This window comes from Osmia bicornis, chromosome 8 (assembly GCF_907164935.1).
Source record: "Osmia bicornis bicornis chromosome 8, iOsmBic2.1, whole genome shotgun sequence".
Lineage (NCBI taxonomy): Eukaryota > Metazoa > Arthropoda > Insecta > Hymenoptera > Megachilidae > Osmia > Osmia bicornis.
Genome location: NC_060223.1, coordinates 4406002 through 4426426, shown reverse-complemented (window position 1 = coordinate 4426426; position 20425 = coordinate 4406002). Strand labels below are relative to the sequence as shown.

At 31.4% G+C, this 20425-nt stretch overlaps 1 long non-coding RNA gene across 3 annotated transcripts in view; it reads left to right on the top strand.

Moving 5' to 3' along the window:
• The first annotated feature begins 9393 nt into the window (after positions 1-9393).
• The window catches only part of LOC114878172, a 48471-nt gene continuing 37439 nt past the window's right edge, over positions 9394-20425 (top strand). For 2 of the 3 annotated variants that reach the window (XR_006829610.1, XR_003789708.2), the window contains exons 1-2: positions 9394-9551; positions 9954-10039. This is a non-coding gene — a long non-coding RNA (uncharacterized LOC114878172). Of the gene's footprint in view, positions 9552-9953; positions 10040-16571; positions 16782-20425 lie in introns of all 3 variants that reach the window. The other variant, XR_006829611.1, reaches the window with a different exon arrangement.

The following is a 20425-nucleotide window of genomic DNA, read 5'->3' as shown; positions in this document are numbered from 1 at the left end:
AAAATTAATATTATGGACTCTAGGCGTTGGAACACAGGGGTAGTTTTGGTATTTAGGGAAGTTGAACATTGAATGAGGGGTTTAATATTTGCTAATCATTTTAAATAATAATTATGTTCTATTGTTTGCAATGAAAATTTTATTAATCATACAAAATGGCACGCGGTGATGAATTATAATATGAATAATAGTAATTAAAGGGTTGGATGCAAGAACCAGGCAGTTCTATTTTTACTAATTTTACAGGAATTAAGAGAAGCTGTTTAAGTAATTTTTTCTTAACGTGTACAATTGGTCCTTATGATATAATACAGTAAGAAATTGGATAACGGACCATGTAGAGAACCCCAAGACAGCGGACCACATAGAAAGCCGCAATTTTAATTATAGTTTATTATGTCAAAAACGCATTATATTATATATTCTATTTTTTTGAGAATAGGGTCAATCATCAATTAGAGATCAATAATTGTATACATTACCCTATCACAAAATTTCAATTTCTACAAAAAATGGAGCTGCCTGATTTTTACATCCAACCCTTTAATTATAATCTGCCCTATCGTATGCATTCAACGTTCCAATATTCTAATGTAATTATTATAACATAGTAATATTTAATATCTGACGATATAACAAAAAAGCGAATTGCAAAAACATCCTTATACCAGACGAAAACATTTTTTTGTTTCCTTCATCTGAATATCAACCTTGATTCAATCATCAAAATATATTTCAGTAAGATCAGAGAAGGATCTTTTTTCTCGAGTGGATAGAAGAAATAAAGTAGCTGGGTGGATTTCTTTGGGAATCAACTCGGTCTATCACTGTCGAAGGTGAATCGAAATGGATAGCAAAACAGACGCAGAAACGATCGAGACACGGTTTTCCTTTTATATTCAGAATTATCGGGAAATAACAAAAAATGAAATTGAGAAAAGGATCGTTGTAAAAATATCGTTTTGATGTTTTATTTATAAACCTTCGAAAAGACGAGAATCTTTGAAACGTAGTAAATCGTTCCTTTGCAGATGACAAATACATTTCCAGATTTGCATTAACAATTCAAACAGAATGATCCAAATTTTTCATGCGAAAAGCTTTTTCACTGAATTTGAAAATTTTTTTAACATTTCGTGCGAAATTCTTAAAATTTACTGTTCAAATATTTCACGAGAAACGCAAATGATTCTTTTTACTCCCTTTTTATCTTTTTTATACCTATTTCGAGGAGGCATTGAAATACATACGTGTTTTATACACTCGCACCTGTTCACGTTCGGCATTAACATTTTTATATCAGCATCATTAAACGAAATGATACTTCAGCAATACGTTTTTAAGACCCGAAGTTTCTTTTCTCAATGGGTGATTGAACGCGTAATCGCGAGCATAAAACTGATGAGGGTTATAAAAAAGAAATGAATTTAGAAGAATCTTGTTACAAATTACAAATCAAATTTGTAATTACATTTTCTTAATTGCTATTTTAAATTTAAATATTTCCCCGCCCTTTTAGTATTTGAAAATTAGCGCGAAAGTATAACAATAAAAAAAGAAAAGATTTCTTCGAAATAAAAAATATTCTATTAATAATACAGAGTTTACTATCAGATTTTTTTTACATATGTGTACAGAACACACAAGAATATCGATTGCAAGAAAAAGGAAAAGAAAAGAGATTTGTGTTTTCTTTATAGAACTTCTTCAAGCTCGCATCGCAGGGGAATAATTAAATTGACCCTCGTCGAGCTTTGTTATCCTTGTTCTATGACCAGATGAAAATTTTATTACAAAGCACGACACGTAAGCTAGTCTTTTTATCGTGGAGTTGGTATTCGAAGCTGAAAGCAACGCTTCCAGCTATGACAATAATTTATAAACGCGTTACGTGCATATAAACGTAACAGTTAATGTTCCCAAAAACTTTCAAGCACACCTGTTTCGAGTTTTATTATCGTATGCAGAATGGAATGATTATTATACGCGGACCTTTGTTGTTCAAACGCGCTAGTTTCTTTTAAACACTTTATTGCTGGATCTGACCCTTCTGTGGAAATTCGTAATTAAATTTTAATTCAAAAATTAATGTATGATATTAAGCCAAATTTTATTATCTTCAAAGTTATTCGGTTGGAATTCTCTCTCTTTCTTTTTTTAATAATTGAATATAATTAAGGTACGCTAAAAATGAGAAACATTCTCTTTTTACTTCAAATTTGTAAATTAATTGAGCAACATTCCTTTGTTTCATTTGCAAAAAATTATTTTGCATTTTTTATCTTTTTACATAAGAAAACTAAAGTGAAAAAATTCTATAATAATTGCAAATGACATTAAAAATAAAATAGTTCCATTATTATAGAACAGAATCTTTTATTTTTCTACATAAGTAAACTTAAATACAATAATTTTACAGTAAATTAAAATGGCTTGAAAAATAAACTAGTTTCATTATTATAGAATACAATTTTTTATTTTTCCACTTAAATAAACTTAAATACAATAATTCTACAGTAACTTAAAATGGCTTGAAAAATAAACTAGTTTCATTATTATAGAACAGAATTTTTCATTTTTCCACATAAGTAAACTTAAATGCAAAAATTCTACAGTAGCTTCAAATGGCATTAAAAGTAAAATGGTTTCATTATTATAGATTAGAATATTTTATTTTTCCACATAAATAAACTTAAATGCAATAATTCTTCAAGAACATGAAATGGTATTAAAAGTAAAATGATTTCATTATTAAATAATAGAATAGAACTTTTTATTTTTCCACATTAGTAACTTTAAATGGCATTAAAAATAAAATATTTTAATTATTATAGAATAGAATATTTTATTATTCTATATAAGAAAACTTAATTGCAGTAATTCCTCAAGAACATGAAATCGCATCAGAAATCAAATAGCTTCATTATTATAAAATAGAATTTCTGTTATCATGAAAGTCCAAGTCTTATCAGTTAGCTGATATTTCATCAACAATAGAGATTTTTATTAATGGAATGCTTTCATTGTACACCGATGCTGAGTATTTCAGTGAAAAGGATCGAAGTTCTGCTGTATATCAAACGATTCCTTCGTTGCTCGAAGCACACCGAGATAAAGTGGCCGCGGAGAAAAATGAGCGTCGAAGGCGGACGGGAAAAGTGAAAGCATAAGAAAAACGAGTGGAAAAAAAGAGAGATCCGGAGAAAAAGATTTTTGTGGGTCTGTTAAAGTGACTGGTCGCGTATACGAGTACGGAAGAAAAATGTAAATGACGTCTCGTTTTTCTTCGAAATGTTGCTTCAAGGTGACGGACAAAGTTTTCCGCCACAATCTGGAGAGGAAAACTTGGACGGAAAACATATTGCTGTTTGTCAACGTCTTCATCGCGAGACGATTTTTCTTAAATAAAATCCACCCGAAATCACGTTATTACGTTTCTTTTTTCAAATTACCATCAATTTTATTATTATTATAAATAGAATCCGTATTCTTTTAAAGTATTAAATATTCATTTTTCCTATATGATATGAATTAATTTTGTAATTTTATTTTTAAGTAACTTTTGACTAATCTGGAATTTTTTGAAATTTATCAACCAAATAAAAGGAAAGAAATTTCATATCTATATTTTTTCGAGATAAATATTTTATCAATTTTATTAAGAAGTTACGCGTATGTAGGTTGGAAATAAGAAATCGTAAAATAGAGAAAAGAACCAGTGCTCGTAATATCATTGGACTGTTTGTTTGAGCCTAGATTCAAGAAGCAAGGCTTTCCGGGACCCCAGGGAAATTTCTTTCGGAGGAATTTTTCCAGGGAACCTACATATTTTCCCGTTCCCAGAGAAAAATCATCGATCTATGCAATCGCGTTCTACATAGACCTGATTATTCCTTGGAAATTAATTTCGAGTTAATTAATTTTGCAAATATAGGATGGCAATGAATTTGTAATAAATTTCTGCTATTTTTCTTTTAAATTAAATGAAGATCATAAATATAATTTAAGAAATATTAAAAATTATATTATCCTTTGAATATAGGGAAGGATGGGGTGAGATGGATGCCCTAAGTGAAAATAAGTATAACTTTTATTTCTTATACAAGAAAAATGTTAATTTTAATTAAATAAATGTTAAATAAAAGAGTTTAATAATTTTAAAAAGGATAGTGTAAAATTTAGAAAATGAAGATGATATGAAGTGTAGAATTGAATTAAGGTCGTTGCTCTCTTCCTGGTCCGCCGTCTGCAGATCAAAAAACGCGTATTATATTTAATGTGATATTCAATTCTGCACTCTTATAAATTCCAAAAATTTACTTTCCATACAATACTTACCTTTATTGAAGTTTCCATTTACTAATATATGATATGAAAATATTATAAGTTACACTTGTGAAATTTTAATTTCATTTTAACTTCCCATTGATTTATTTAAAATCTACTCTATCATGCTGAAGCTCTATCGATACAAACCGGCTTGTATTAATAAAAAAAGCAATAAATAATATCCAATCTACCACCTTACCCTACCCTCCCCTGCTCATTGTGGTACTTCCCGAGTAAAAAAAAAAAAATAAGACGAATAAAGCTGAAAGAACAAAAACTGTTTACAAGATTTCATGCTTTTTGTACCGTAGATGAGAATAATTATCGTTGAACGGTCGTTTGACGGCGGAAGTGCACGGTATCCTCGGGGCTTTAAACCGCAGTAAGGTCGCTTAAGCGGCGCACAGTCGATTGTCCCAATTCCAGCTGGAAATCGATAGCGACGCCGGAAAATTTATTTGCAAACGCGGGCCAGATATGCCTGGCAAAAGTGACGATCTGCTGGTTATTGCGTCCCGTCGCTGGAATCCCACGGAATGCGCCCGAATTTCAGCCCCGTCGACGCTCGATGAAAAGCGGATCCGCGAATGTTCTCGTGGAAATGAAAGATGCGAAAGAAAACCGTGAAACAACGCGAAGCAATTTTTCCAGAAAATTGCATTGCAACGAAGGATTAAAATTCATTTTCATGGGTAAATAAAAAGAATATAAAGAAAATATATAGGGTTATCCAAATTGAGTGTCACATCTTCAAATTGAAATAAAACAAGCAAAGTATGTGATTTTAACACAAAGTCTACTGTATAAAATTAATTATTATCAAAGACAATATTATTCAAATGTCCTTGGCTTTCACCCAATTTTGCATTACATTTTCACTCAACTGGAATTCAATTCCATCAATGCCGTCTGCAATTTTGTTTCTCTTCATTTCCACTTCACTCGGAAACTTTGCTTTCCAAAAACCCCATAAAAAAGTCTAATGGTGTTAAATCGCCCTTGTTGGAAACTGATATCTTCTCGTGAAAAATTACTCGTCATTAAATTTGGTAAAACGTATGGAGCTCGTGAAAAAAATTGAATGATATTGTCTTTCATAATTAATGGAATAAAATAGACTTTTTATTAAAATAAAGAAACCATACAAAAATCAAATACTTTGCGTTTTATTTCAATTTGAAAATGTGACACTCAATTTGGATATCCCTATAGAAGTTTCATAAAGAAGACACGCGACTTTAATACGAAAGTCTACCCTCTATCGATTGTGATCTTCGAACAGAAAGTTGTTGAAAGTGGAGCATAACGAAAGTTTTCGTGAAAAACTGTCATGGATGGATTCGATGTTACGTGAGGATGGACACGAAGGAACGTTTTTCGATGAAAGAAATTTCAGGAAAAATGTGAAACTCTCTTGCCAGCCTTTAATTATAACTGTGAAGGAAAAGTTGGAAGGAAACGCGGCCGAGTTTCCAGACGAAAGTTCTTGTTAGATCAAAGTCTGTTGAATAGGGAAGTTCCAAAGATTGGCCTATCTCTTTTCCTCTGGTTACTTCTTATTACGTAACGAAGAAACTCGAATAACTTTTTCTTTCCCCCGAGGAACTACGATGATATTTTAACTCTTCTTTAAATTGCGAAATATTCCTTTCTCGGGGAAATATAAATAAAACGATCTAATTTGAGCTGACTAAATATGTTCGAAGAATCTTTAATCATTCATCAAACTATTATCTACGTCTAGTTAAGAAAATAATGTGAGTTTTATTTCTTTGTGTAAAGGTCTTTTGTTGAAAGCATTCATCATTAATGTTCCAACTTCGAACACAATTTGATGACATAAAAATGTTTCTAAATAAGAGTTATGATACATCAATTTAAAGCTTAAAGTTTAATAAAAATAACTACATAAAGCTTTTGTTAATATTCTTAGCACTAAATGACTGATGGTAGATTGCAACGAACAATGCACCCAAGTATAAGACAATTTTGACATGTATAAGTTTTATTATAATTTCATGACAGAAAAGTATTGCAAAATAGGACTTATGATACATCAATATAAAGCTTAAAGTTTAATAAAAATAACTACATAAAGCTTTTGTTAATATTCTTAGCACTAAATGACTGATGGTAGATTGCAACGAACAATGTAGAGCAAAAATCAATTTTGACATATTTACATTCTATTACAATTTCATGACATAAAATTATTTCAAAATAGGACTTATGATACATCAATATAAAGCTTAAAGTTTAATAAAAATAACTACATAAAACTCTTTTTAATATTCTTAGCACAAAATGGGTGGTGGGAGATTGCAACAAACAATGCATCGAAATATAATTCTCATATTATACATATAGATTCTTTTATAATTTCATGACATAAAATTATTACAAAATAAAACTTATGATATATCAATTCAAAGCTTAAAGTTTAATAAAAATAACTATATAAAGCTCTCGTTAATATTCTTAGTACAAAATGGCTGGTGGTAGATTGCAACAAACAATGAATCCAAGTATATAACAATTTTATTATAATTTTATAGCAGAAAAGTATTGCAAAATGCAACTTATGGTTTAAATTTTAAAGATCTGAAAAACAGGAATATTATCGTTCGATTGAATACAACGTGACTGAAATGATACCGAAAATTTGCAAGTCGAATAAGAATTAATGAGAGCACAGTCTCGACGAGGGAGGCTGCAGTTCTATCGCAATTTTCAGAATCAATAGTTGGAAGAGCGGAGAGATCGACAATGAAAAGCATCGATCGTCCACGTGCAAATTCGTGTTTAATTACTTTCAGTTCGTTGCCGGTACCAATGATTCAAAGGTAGGTAAATGAAAATCGCCGAGAGCCCGTCGAGATTTCAACGTATAAAACAGAAGAGCGGAACAAGGGAAGTATATAGAAAAGATTTAAGCCCGACGATAGTTTCCAAGAGCACGCGACGACCTTTTCGTAACTATCCGGGCATCCTGCCAGCTGTACTCTCTTTTTTTGCAATAAAAACAAAGAATGGAAAGATAATCTATCTCGAGGAGAAGAGTACGTAAAAATTCTCTATACAAGTGATTAGAGTTTTTACCATTTGAAATTCATCCATATGAATTTTTAACAATTTTTAATCCATTCCTCCTCTGAAAATTGTCCAAAGTTCAATTCATTGAAAAGAAGTAGAGTAGATTAAAAATACCTTTGAGCATTCTATATCGCCAAATATTTGCACGAAACGAGCAACAAAGCAGTGGAACGATATGGCTGAAACTTAAACGGCATCGTTAATTGACGGAACCGGGTCAAACGATGTCTGTGTGACTTTACAGGTAAAATTCTTTCCGTAATACGAAACTAATTACCAGTTCAATGGCTGTTATTGATTACCGTCGGCTTTAGAGCACTCTCCAATTTCCGCGAGTTTATCTGCCGATTGAATATTAAACAGAATCGACGGATAAACTGGCAGCGTGATCCTCCTTTTGGCATGACAGTACTGTTCCCGAGATGCATTAACAGTTAATTGGATTTAAAAGATTAGCGATAGATGAATTTAATTGTGATTAGGTAATAAGGAAATTAATTGATTTTTATATATTTTGCATTTGATCAAATTTAATTTTTTTGAAAAATATTGTATTGTAAATTTTGAATGTTTTTATTTTTCATAATTGTCTTGTCAGAAAATTGACTTTGCTTCCTGTCGGCAGAGATTCCGTAAACAGCCTTTCAGAATGGCTATATTAATTGAACCTTATCTCTGTCCACGCTGGAATATCAGTCGACATTAATCAAACGTTAAATCATGGTAAATCAGATCATATCACTAGGCTAAGCGATTATCGTCTTAACCGATCAGCCCGGAAGCTAACGATGATATTTGCTCTTTGGTATTAAGCCCAAATGCAGATCACTGGCCATCATTAGGGGTTGTAATTTCGGTTAGAAAATAGTATTTAAGCTTGATAATTTCATAGTATTGTAAAGTAATAAATGTAATAAATTAAATATTTTTTGTTAGGATTTTAATTAAACTAAAATATTTTGTGTGATACAGAATTTTCATGTTTCTTTTTTTAAACTACCATCATTGCCATCTATTAATTACCGGAAAAATTATTGCATCAAAATCAATATTTAAAAAATGCATTTTATAGATCCATAAAAGTTATATGTAGTTATTTTGTAAAATTAAAAATTGTCAACATCGATTGAGATTTTGAAAATTGTAATTCATTCATTATATGTCTCTAATATTTATGTGTAGGGAGATTAATTTATTTTAATAAAGATATTCGTTGATCCTCCTTAGCGTATTATTACCGAATTTTCATGTTAATGTGTAATCTAATAAAAGCACACCTTTTTAAAAAGCCCGCCAAAAAAATTTACTAATATTATTTTGCAATGATGAATATATCGTACGTTGAAATGTTTCTCTGTATTATATTATATAAATTATATTACATTTACGTTATCTTTACGTTTATCTACGTTATACTATTGCAAAATTAATTCAATAAATAATCATCTGTTTCCATTAAAAAACAAGGTTAGTCACACATGATATTTAGTACCATAAAATTATCATTCCCCTGGTTAATTGGAAAATAAATAGTATTAATTCGTTGTATTATTGATGGTGTGTAAACGTTAATTATAATTTAATTGCAAAATCAAATCGCGCCTAAACAGTAACCCAAATTCGATTACAGCACTATCTATACAAAAAGGGCGCAAACTACTCGACAACTTACCGACGACTTTCCAAAACTAAGTGAACAGTGACGTCATCTATCGAAAAGCAACGGAAGCTTCATTAGTTAATTATAAATAACTAGAGCTAAAAACGAGATGGGTATTGTAAAGAAGCTAAAAAAATACACAATACAATTTTTTCTTTTACATTTATTTTAGGATTACAGTTTTGAACTACATAGTTTTATATTTCCACCAATGGCAGTCATCTGCCTTCCAATGTCGACCAATCAGAATCGTTATTATCGGCGATGTACGCAGGTCTGTTTCGATGCTTCAGTTTCCTTCGAAACTTCGTCCTGAGTGTACGTGTTTGTGACAAGTGAAATTAAATTGTATTAAAATATCATACTAAACTATATTGCTGATATCAGACGTACGAAAAGCAGAAGGAAGAGTTAAAGAGAAGTCCAGATTCATTATTTCTGACTTAAATAGTCTTCAGAAATGCTCCAGGTGAATTTTTTTACTCTTGGCGCGAGTATAAATTGAGGTTGGAAGAGCATTATCTTAATTACTTTCCTTTTATATCGTTAATTTCTTAAACGTTATTTAATTTTCACAAGAGAATTCGATAACGTTTTTCGTTGAGAATCTGTTTGTCGATCTGTTTCCGTACCCCGCCGAGTAAACCCGAACGATCGCCATCGGAAGGTCGCGCCATTCCATTCGCGAACGTCGAAGTGGTAAGACGTGTTTAGAGCGTCCTTCCGTACCAGTAGTACATACATAGGTACGCGTAGCTAACCTATTAAGATATTTTACATAAATTATACAGTTCGATCGTTTGTTAATAATAATTTGATTACAATGTGTCAAATTTTATTTACATAAATTTTTATTTCTTATTTGTTACAGATATTTTGTTGATGTTGAAAAGGCACAACGTGATAGAACGCCATGACACCAGATGTTGGTTTGAAATATAATTTTGTAAAGAATTGGTAACGTTTTTATTTATTGTAATCAATTAGTAGTGTTTATTATTACTTTCTTTTATTGAGTCGTTGTTAATTGTAAGAATTTTTGATAATTCATTATTGGTACCAAGGTTAAGGAAGAAAAGATTAAAGAAACTTTTTTCTTTGATTAATTAATAGAAAAAGGATAATTAATTTTTCATTTTATTAAATAATTTCGATTAGTAAAGCAGATAATTGCTTCTCTTATATTTTCATCATTTTAAACAATGTATTTTTATTAAATCACAGTAATTATATTATAATATACAGCTATCGGTGCAAGTTTATAATAAAATAGAATCATGTTATTAAATCACATGCTGTTTAAGCATGATTAATTATAGGACTTGGTTTATTGAAAAGAATTTAGATAATTTATAAATCACGACACAATAGAATTTCCAAGAATTTTTAGTATGCTTACAATTCTAACAACAAAAATCTTCTACTTTAATAAAATAGTCTATTATATTTATTAAACAATGACTTTCTTTCCATGTAATATTCATTGAAATAATTATCAACAATTATTTCATATATTTCATTATTACGATACTATCTAGGATCCATATTAAACTCAAATAATATTCGTGTTCGTTGAAAATATTTCACGAACACTGATATTTCCATTTACACATAACAGTATTTCCGCTCAATAAGGATGTTTGTTTTCTTTTGTATATTTCCATTCATCCCATACCTCCTCATTAATCTCTTCTTCCAGGAATTGTTATGGCCGCGCGCAAGGCGGTCGGTAGAGTCAGTGTTTGCACGTATTTACTTCCAATGTTTTGATTTTATCAAGGGTGAACTGGCCCTGAATAAAGTTGCGTTTGTACGATTAGGAATCACGCGATAGTAGAGTTACCGACTTACCGACTTACCGAGCAACCCTCTGACAGTCACTAAACCACTGGCGCCAACTATTGAAATACAGTAGAAACTACTTGTCGATAAGTCTGAGCTGTAGGAAACTTGGTTGATATGTTATCAAGTCGGTAACTCTGTAGATAAGACAGCAAATAATTTTTTTCTAAATTATTTTTCACAAAATTTTGTATCTTAGCTTTCAAATTGCCAAAAATACTTCTCGCGAATATTTTTTTTAAAGTAAAATGGAGCTATTTGCAAAAATTCAAACAGGTCGAATTTGAGTTGTCATTCTGAAAGCATTATCAAGTTTTGTCACAAGACACTTTCGTTTTTTTTTAAAGTCCAAGGCCTATCCCTCCATTTAATATTACATCATAATAAAATAATTCAGAATAAAAATTGAGTTAATCAAATAGAATAGCAATTCTCCAATAATTAAGGACGAAATCATATTTTTTTAATCGAATTTCAAGCCTCGAACAAAAAGGGTTGATTGTCATATTTAATTCATTTCTTTCCAATACAATGTACATGCATTGTCACTCGGCTCACGTTGTTTTATTAGCTTCTTCAAGGGAACAGACGTGTTCCTCGAATCAGCAAATGTCCGATGAAATTAGTTGAGATTCGTGTGGAGCATCGGAATCAGCCCCTCTGAGAAACGTTATTTAATATTGAAAGAGAAAAGTACACCTTGTTCGTTCGCAATTTTAGCGATTCTTCGAAAGCTAAATTCAGGTTGTGACCCCATTGACTTGCGCGGTAAGATGCACTTGAAATCTCTACGAATTTTTCCGACTAATGTTTACAGTGACAGACGAAAAGAAATGGCTGGATTTCATCTTTCTTCAAACGTCCCACGTACTGCAGGGACAGAGATTTATATGAAACCATGTTTCTGTATTTTCTGTCAGCAAAGAATTCTCGTTGCTGAAATTCTCAGAGCTTTAAAACTGAAGAAAATAAGGAAACGAGAGAAAATTTAATGTTTTTGACAAATGAAAGAACTTCTACTGTGGACAGAAGAATTATTCTATGCATCATTTTATCTGATTTCAATTTTCCGTAATCAATCTTGTTATCCTTGTAATAAAAAGGTAATTCTCGCGGCACATCTTCGGAGAAAAAAATTACCCGCTGGCTTTTCCAAGCACGGTTAATATTTTCCAACAAAATTATCCAGCTTCCGCTTCTTTCAAAATGTTTTCAGATGTAACATTTTTAACCGCTGCGGGGATTAAAAAAATTTTAATTGATGTCGCCAATTTGAAGGAGGTTTAAAATTAAATGTTTATAAAAAGGGGAAAAAAGAGTAATTAATTAATTTTTTGTACACGTTTTGCAAAATAAAATGATAATTTTATTACCGAAATTTTCAAGCTGGAGTTAAATAAAAATTTGACGTTTAAAAGAAATTATTTTCAGCATAATTTTCTCGCTCATCGACACGACGTGACAGTGTCGTAAAATCTTTAGTGGTTCGTTAACAGAAATTGCACGTAGCGCTGGTTGCCATTTCCACGAATTAATCGCGCGAATTTCCCCAGCTAACATCAAAATACAATTTAGGTCGTGACCTCGCTGACCTATATGGTACGTAACGAAAGCCGTTCGAACCCTCTTTACCAAACTCGCGTCTATTCTTACCCTTGAAAGGAATCGCTTGGATAGGGAGGACCCATACAATGTGTCCTGTACCGTGCATATTTTCAAAATCTCCCTATTATCCTGCTCTCCACCGACGATAGGACATTCTGTGTCAACGATCTGCCGGCAGACATCAAAAGCCGATACGCTTATCGACATTATTTTTCAAAGGGATGAAGGGAAATCATTTATAAGATAGGAGAATTTGTGTTTTAAATAGAGGTGTAAAAAGGAAATTTATAAAATTAGTTTGATAGAAAAGAATAGGTTGCAAATGGAATTAATAATTTATTTAAGGAACACTATTAAAATAGAATCATTATTGATAAAAAATATTATCTTGTATTTTCTTGTAATAAAATTATTATTCAGAAAAGATATTTTCTTCTGGGAGAATTGGATTTGGTCTTCTGAGAAAATATTGTTCTTTTAACAATTTTCAATCTGAAAATTTATGAAATTACTTGGATAATAGAAAATGAATTGCGATTTAAATGAATAATTTATTCAAGAACCTTGTTATAATAGAATCATTATTGATGAAAAGTATTATTTTTCTTTGAGAAAATATTTCTCCCTCAACAATATTTAATAAACTATCAGAAAATTTATGAAATCACTTTAATAATTGAAATTAAGTTGCAAATGAAATGAATAATTCATTTAAAGAGCCTTATTATAATATTTTCTTTTGGAAAAATATTTTTCTTTCAACAATTTCCAATAAACTTTCAAAACATTTATAAACTTACTTTAATAATAGCACATATGTTGCAATTTAAGTGAATAATTTATTTTAAGAACCTTATTATAATAAGATTATAATATTTTCTTCTAAGAATATATTTTTCTCTCCACAATTTTCAATAAAATATCAGAAAAATTAAATTATTTTAATAATAGAAAATAATTTGCAAATAAAATGGATAACTTATTTAAAGAATCTTATTATAATAGACTCATTATTGATAAAAAATTATTTTTCTCTCATTAATTTTCAGTAAAATATCAATTCAACTGTAAAGTCTGTTGAATAGTGGTATAAAATTTATGTCGAAAGAATCATCACACCAGATTTCCACAATTCTGTGACTATTGAAGATTCTAAAATGTAGTTCAATGCGATATTACAATAATTGCTTTAATTTAGTGGAGCATCAGATGCGGAATGTAGGTTACGACCTCGTTAACCTAGTCGCTAAGATAGAGATTCAGTTAACCCGCACAGACGGCTGCGTGAAATCTTTCAAAATCGATCAGCAACACCTTTCAGCCTCCCTAATCCCATCTTCTCTCAATATATTATTACAAAATTTCGTCCATGAAAAATCGCTTTTGTCTCGCTGCTTGATATGCACTACAATTGGGAAATTTATTTTCATCGTGTCTGAAAACAAATGGGGGGCAATAGAATTGAGCGATTTATTTACGCCCATTTTCACGTTTATTCGTGTCCTCGCTTGATCGCTCGGTGGAAGCTTTATAAAGAGAAAACAGTTTCATTCACGCGGGAAACAAACAATTTTGTTAATACGATTTAGAGATTTGCGTTTTGTTTCGAGAGTTTTCCGAACGAAAGAACGCAATTTCTGATTGAATTTAGTGAAAACGATCGAATTATTAACACTTTGATGATTGATCGTTCAAATAGAATCAATGATTCTTGGAATACAAATATTTTCACTGGGACAGTAAATAATTTTCTCTATATCTCAGGCCTGCTTTTCTTAGTTCGTTATTTTTCCGAGGAAAGCTTGATTTGATCACAAGGGTACATCTTGAATTGCGTGATTTTTAGGAATTTTTTTTAGACACTCTATTGTAGATATTTCGAAGTGTAAAAAAATTTTTTAGTTTACTATTTTTTTCCAAAATGGCAACTCTAAACCTGTCAAAAGTGACGTAGTTAATTTCATCCCCTTCCGCGGCGAGCTGTAGCAGTGGTTACTATCTGATTCTGGGGCAGAACAAAAAATTTTCATTGTGTAAATATATACAATTTTCTAGAGAAATACACATGGATTTTTCAAAATATCAATGAAGTTAGTTTTTGAACGAAGAATTTCATTTTCAGGTAAAAAATTTTGTATGAAATTTTCTATAATTCAGAAAATTTTTAATGGATCGCAAAATCCATATGCATTTCTTTTGCTAATTTATTGTCAAAAATACTGTCAAAATTTGAAGTAAATCGATAAAAAATTCTTCGAGCTCTAAAAATGTAATTTTGGGAAAAAAGCGTTTCAAGTTTTAAATCAGAATAAATTTTTAATTTACCACTATATTCTAAAAATTTGTTTAAGCCAAAAACAAAAGATTCGATTTTTTGAAATTTTCAAGTCGGCCCAACTCCTTAAAATTCATAACAGAATAAACAAATTGTGATAAATCATTCACTACGAATAAGAGTAACTGCGAAACTAACACAATTAGTCGGCGCGTAGCGGGGAAACGGGACCAGAGGTGAACGATAAAAAATCAACCCCCAGTGTTGATAATCGAATTTCACTTCCGTAGCTACAGTTCTCCCTCGTTTTTCATCTTTGAAACTGGTCACTGGAAATCCGTCGTTGAAATTCAGATCGAAAGCTAGGGGTAGAACAAACGGACGGTCGGCGAGACACGCGTAATCAGGTAACAAACAACGGGATCAACGCGAAACAACTCGCCTAACTCGATTTACGCGAGAGACGATCCCGTCGAATGGACACGATCCAATCCTCTCCGCTCCGCTCTGCTCGGCCGAGTTAACGCGCCGGATTAAAGCGTATTAACGTTCGCGAGCGCGACGTTCTCGTTGGATTCTACTCCCTGCTCGAAATAAAAAAACGCACCATTCGCGGGGTAAATCCGAGATTAAAACATTGAAAATTAATCTATTAACTTTGTGGATTGTTAGATTTTTTTTATTACCGTTACGGACCCAATTTATGATCACTTAAGCATCTTACATTTCTTTATGGAGAATAAATCTCGATCAAATTCAAAATATTTGTTTTTCTTTCTGTAAATCAAGGTTTTATTTATTGTATATTGATAAATAAATATTAAGGTTTAAAATAAAAGAGTATATCAATCCAAGATTAATATTTTTAATTAATATATTCTTTTATAATTAGTTCATTAAAATGATTTATGTGTAAAAGTGATTAAAAATTGGGTATTGATTGAAAAAGAAATTGTTTCAAATACAAGTGGTAACATCTTGCTATTTAAGTTTGCACTCAATTTATAAATAACTACTTTGTTTCTCAATTTTAACCGCATTAATAAGAAAAAAGCAACACCATTGCCGTGAATGGTTGTCGGAAATGGAAGATTCACACCGGGGGTTGAACATTTGAATCGTAAATAACGAAAGAGTGTCGCAGTGAAGTACAGAAATTCTTTGGTTGTATATACATTTTTTTAATAAACGCTCGCGTAGAAACGGGAAACGGTACACCGTCTGTGACCCACATTTCATAGCGAAACGAGGGTTCGCGGCCTGGTGTGAAAGGGGTTGCACGGCCGATGCTCCTGAAACTAGCAACCACCTTGCCAGAAACACTGTTCCCTGACTGACTTTTCTACATTGCAATCTCGTGAAACGCTTCTCACGAAATTGTCTTCTAAATATACACCATTTTCCCCTTGTATTTCTCCTTTGTCGGTATTAAAACAAGAGGTACAAACAACAAGCGGAACAACTACATTCATCCTGGAATATGATGAATTTTCTGACAGTTTATTAATTTGCTACCCCGAAAATTATTTACTTTTCTAATTGACTTGCACATTAACTCCTCGCTCACCAGAGTTCAGTTTATAAGTAGGGTAATTAGCGACCACCGAAGCAATCAACTTGATGCAAATTAAGGGCAGAAAAATTTCTTTGAAAGAAAAATTTAAAATATTCAACTGATATTTCCATAATTAGCATGTTGACGCGTAGAATGCTTTCTACAAGGCTGAACAATGCCAAGCGCGAACCGTTCATTGTTTTCATGCAAAGGTGGTGCCAGTGAAGGCAGACCAGACGCGAAATTACACCACTTTCTGGAGCAATGTGTCACGTAGACGTAAACAAAGGGAGAACATGTTGGCTCGCTTCGCTATCCGGTTACAAGTCAATAGCTGAACTGGACAAGGTGCTAGAAGAGTTCTTAGTAGAAGGCTGCGTGACATTTGGGTCAAACGCGACCCAAATTCCCGTGCAATTGAAGTGGGTATATTTTTATTAGGATAGAGAAAAAGGTACCAATATGAGATACCAAGGTTTCAACCCTTATTTGATTAACAATCATTCTGGAAAGGTATCATTGTTTTGTTTAACCTTTGAAAAGCGGAGCCTGGGTCATTTGTGACCCAAATTTACAAAATGTATACAGGGGTATTAATTTTAAGTTAAATGTATAATTTTTAAATGGGAGGGTTTCGTATATTGCGAGAATAATTTTCGAAGGAACAGTGAAAAATGTAGAAAATGAAATACAAAACTGAATTAAAATTGGGGCTCTCTACGTGGTCCGCTTAACAAAGGATTAACAAACGTTTTAGCTTTTGGTCGTAATAGAAAGTTCTACGCGTACTTTTTAAAGTGAAATTTACTTTGGTTTATTTTTTGAATTAAAAAAAAAACAAAATGAGTAAATTATAGTATAATTATTATAGTTTTAGTATATCAAAGGATATTTGAAATATTTGTGTTTTGATTATGATAAATAATGATAGATAGTGAAATGACAAATTGGTAGAAATATGGGACAGTTTCATATTAGCACCACATTTTTAGTTTTATTACTAAATAATAAAACGAACATATGAATATATAAAATCTTTGATATTTGGTAATAAATGATTTTCTGAAGATTACAAATGCCTATCATGCTACTTAGGGGCAAAATAAAATAAACGTTTCTTTTTATTGTAGTTGTCTTATCATATTTGATGTTCTGTTATGTTTAATTTATCATTATTATTCTATCTTAGTTTTATAACTTTATTTATCCCAAAAGTAACACTGTCTCATATTGCTATCCCAATTTCTATTAGCTTGAAAAAGTAAAAAAAAAACATAAGTTTTGTGTTTATACAAATTTCTGTGTTAGATCCTTTGCACATCGAAAAATAAAAATGGATATCCCATATTCGTGCCCTCTCCTTTACTTTTATTTCGTACCGTTCTGCCATTTTTTGGTACTTTGAACTCTATTAAACGTATGAAAACACCTGAAGGATTCCTAATTACACCAATAGAGATAAATGAAAATTAACCACATTGATTGTTTTCAAATTTTATTATTAATGCCCTACGCGCATAGCTCGGCACAATTTCAAACGACCATTCGATATATTTATACATAACTGTATACATGTTTCTCTTTTGTGTGTGTGTCTATGTATATATACGCATATAACATCATCTGCTGCTACAAAAAATGAAACTTTCTCACACATTCATACTTTCACACTTTCATCAGAAAACACGATCGCTCTAGTTTACAACTGCCAATTAACAATCATCTAATTATTCGATCTAGTAAAATAATTGTTCTTTTCACCTCTATTGTCGTTTCAATGATATTATACATCGTCTCAACCTTTTCTTTTTTTACCTTCTGAACGAGAATGATAACAGCGATGAAGTATGGAGGTCTTATTTTAATTATCATTTAAACACTGGTATTTAGCTTCCTTTTTGTGGTAATTAGTCGTCTTAATATGTATGCTGTTTCTCGAGGAACAATGAAGGATAAAAGTCGCTACAGGGAACTTACACGTTAATGATTGTTCTGCATTCGCTAGATTCGCCAATTTCCACGTTCCGGGAAACTCGTTCTTGCGTTTCAATTGTAAAAATAGAAAATTGAAAGGAAAAGTGTGATTAGGGGTGTTTTCACGTGGAAACCGGCTTACAAAATGTTTCGTTCGAGATTTCTGCCTTTCATACAGACAACAATGATTTATTTTAAATAAAAATAGGGGTTGTGGACACGAAGAAGCAATACTGATTTAGAAATATGTTAGGTTGGCAAGACATTTCTGTCGCTCCCAAAGTTATTTTGATTTCAAAGAATAGAACTTTCTTTAAATTCAGCATAAATGACTTTGTTGGTAGATGAAAGGATTAGTTAATTCATTAATTAATCTTCATCTACGAGTGAAATATAGATAATTAAATTTTTCCCAAATTAAATGTTTAATTATTCTTAATTAAGCAATTATAGGGGTTGAAATTTTAAAAATCTAACTTCTATTTATATTTTTAATATAAATCTATGATTATAAATAATATTTAGAATTCCAATTGATTCCCTTTTTCTTGCCAATGTAACAGTTCTGAGAAGAAAGGTAAGCAATGAAAGAAATGTCCGGACTGTCCAAATTTTCCGGACAGATGACTCTTCTGGAAAACGTGGACCACATGAAAAGTGGTGAACCGAGAGTTTAGAAACTCTTGGTTAACGAATACCAGCTACCATTATGCTGCTGATTGTTATGAATCGGCCAACCAGCTTTGCTTAATCCTAGCTGCTACAGTTTCTCCTCTCATAAATCAGCAAATTCGTGAATCTACCAGTTGTTTACATTCATGAGAGAGAGAGTCTTGCCCGATATTTCTCACTGAATTCCGACCAAATGTCCTAACTACCAGATTTTCTAACTGCACTGCAGGAAATTGTAACACATCACCCTTCCCTCGAGTATTCATTCATTTTCCAACTGCTATTCATCTTTTTTTTTCATTAAAACAAACTGAAGGGGGATTCGAATTTTTAATAATTATAATTATAATAATATTTCATCACTTTAGGAAATTAGTATTGAATAAAGAGCACTTTATCATTACAGTGGTGAATCTTTTAATGAAAAAAGAAACTAAATCGCATTTATGCCAAAGAAGCAAAGGAAAAATTGTGATATTTATATAAAATATCCCATGATCCTTTAAGCTGCTTTATAAAATAAGAGGAAATATAATGACAAGGATTTCTAATCATACTAAGTGTCTCGTAATATTCGATAGAACAAAGGAACACAATTTCCTTTAACAAAAGCGAGATAGTTTTTTTTTGCAACTCATAAAAGAAACTCTAGTAAGAAACTCTTCTTTGAAAACGATCGATAGGAAATTGCTTCAACTTTCTCTGAGAACTTTCACATCATGAATGAACTGCGTCCTTGCATGATGTATCGCTTCAACAAACGCAAGTGTATGCTGCTCGCGAACAATATTTCGTAAAAAATTTATCGAAACATTCGTTATCCGTGGACGGATATAAATTCTGGCCGGGTAGTTAGTTTTCTCGTTCATCAAAAGCATTGTTTCGTCGCTGTTTCGAGACACGCAGCTTGTTCCTTGGCAACTTTCTTCGAGTGGTCCTATAAATTTTTATTGATGAAACTTGGGTACACAGACTCGGAAAGCTTGGTGATTTATGGAAACGCGGCTTCTACTATTTTCTTTAGAGATATTTCTCAAGATTTCTGTGCGGATTTTCCTTCACACGTCGTTTATTTGCTCATCAAATAAAGTAGAGGAGAAGGGGCTTATCGTGGTCATTATTATAAAAATTCCAGGAAATAATATGTCTTCATTTTTGTAACAAATTTTAGTGACAGAATCAATTACAAGAAAGATACATTGAAATGAAATTTTTATAGTTGTTTCGTGTAACAAATGATCATGTAATAATAAAGTTTTTAGTACGTTTAGATAAATGTATATTGCATCATTTATATTAATAATATATTTTTATACTTTTCATCTTTCATTAAAGCAAAAATCGGATGCAATTACGTGTTTCTTTTTTATTTTTTACAACTTTTTAAATTACACGAGCAATTCGGCTCATGAGAATCAAA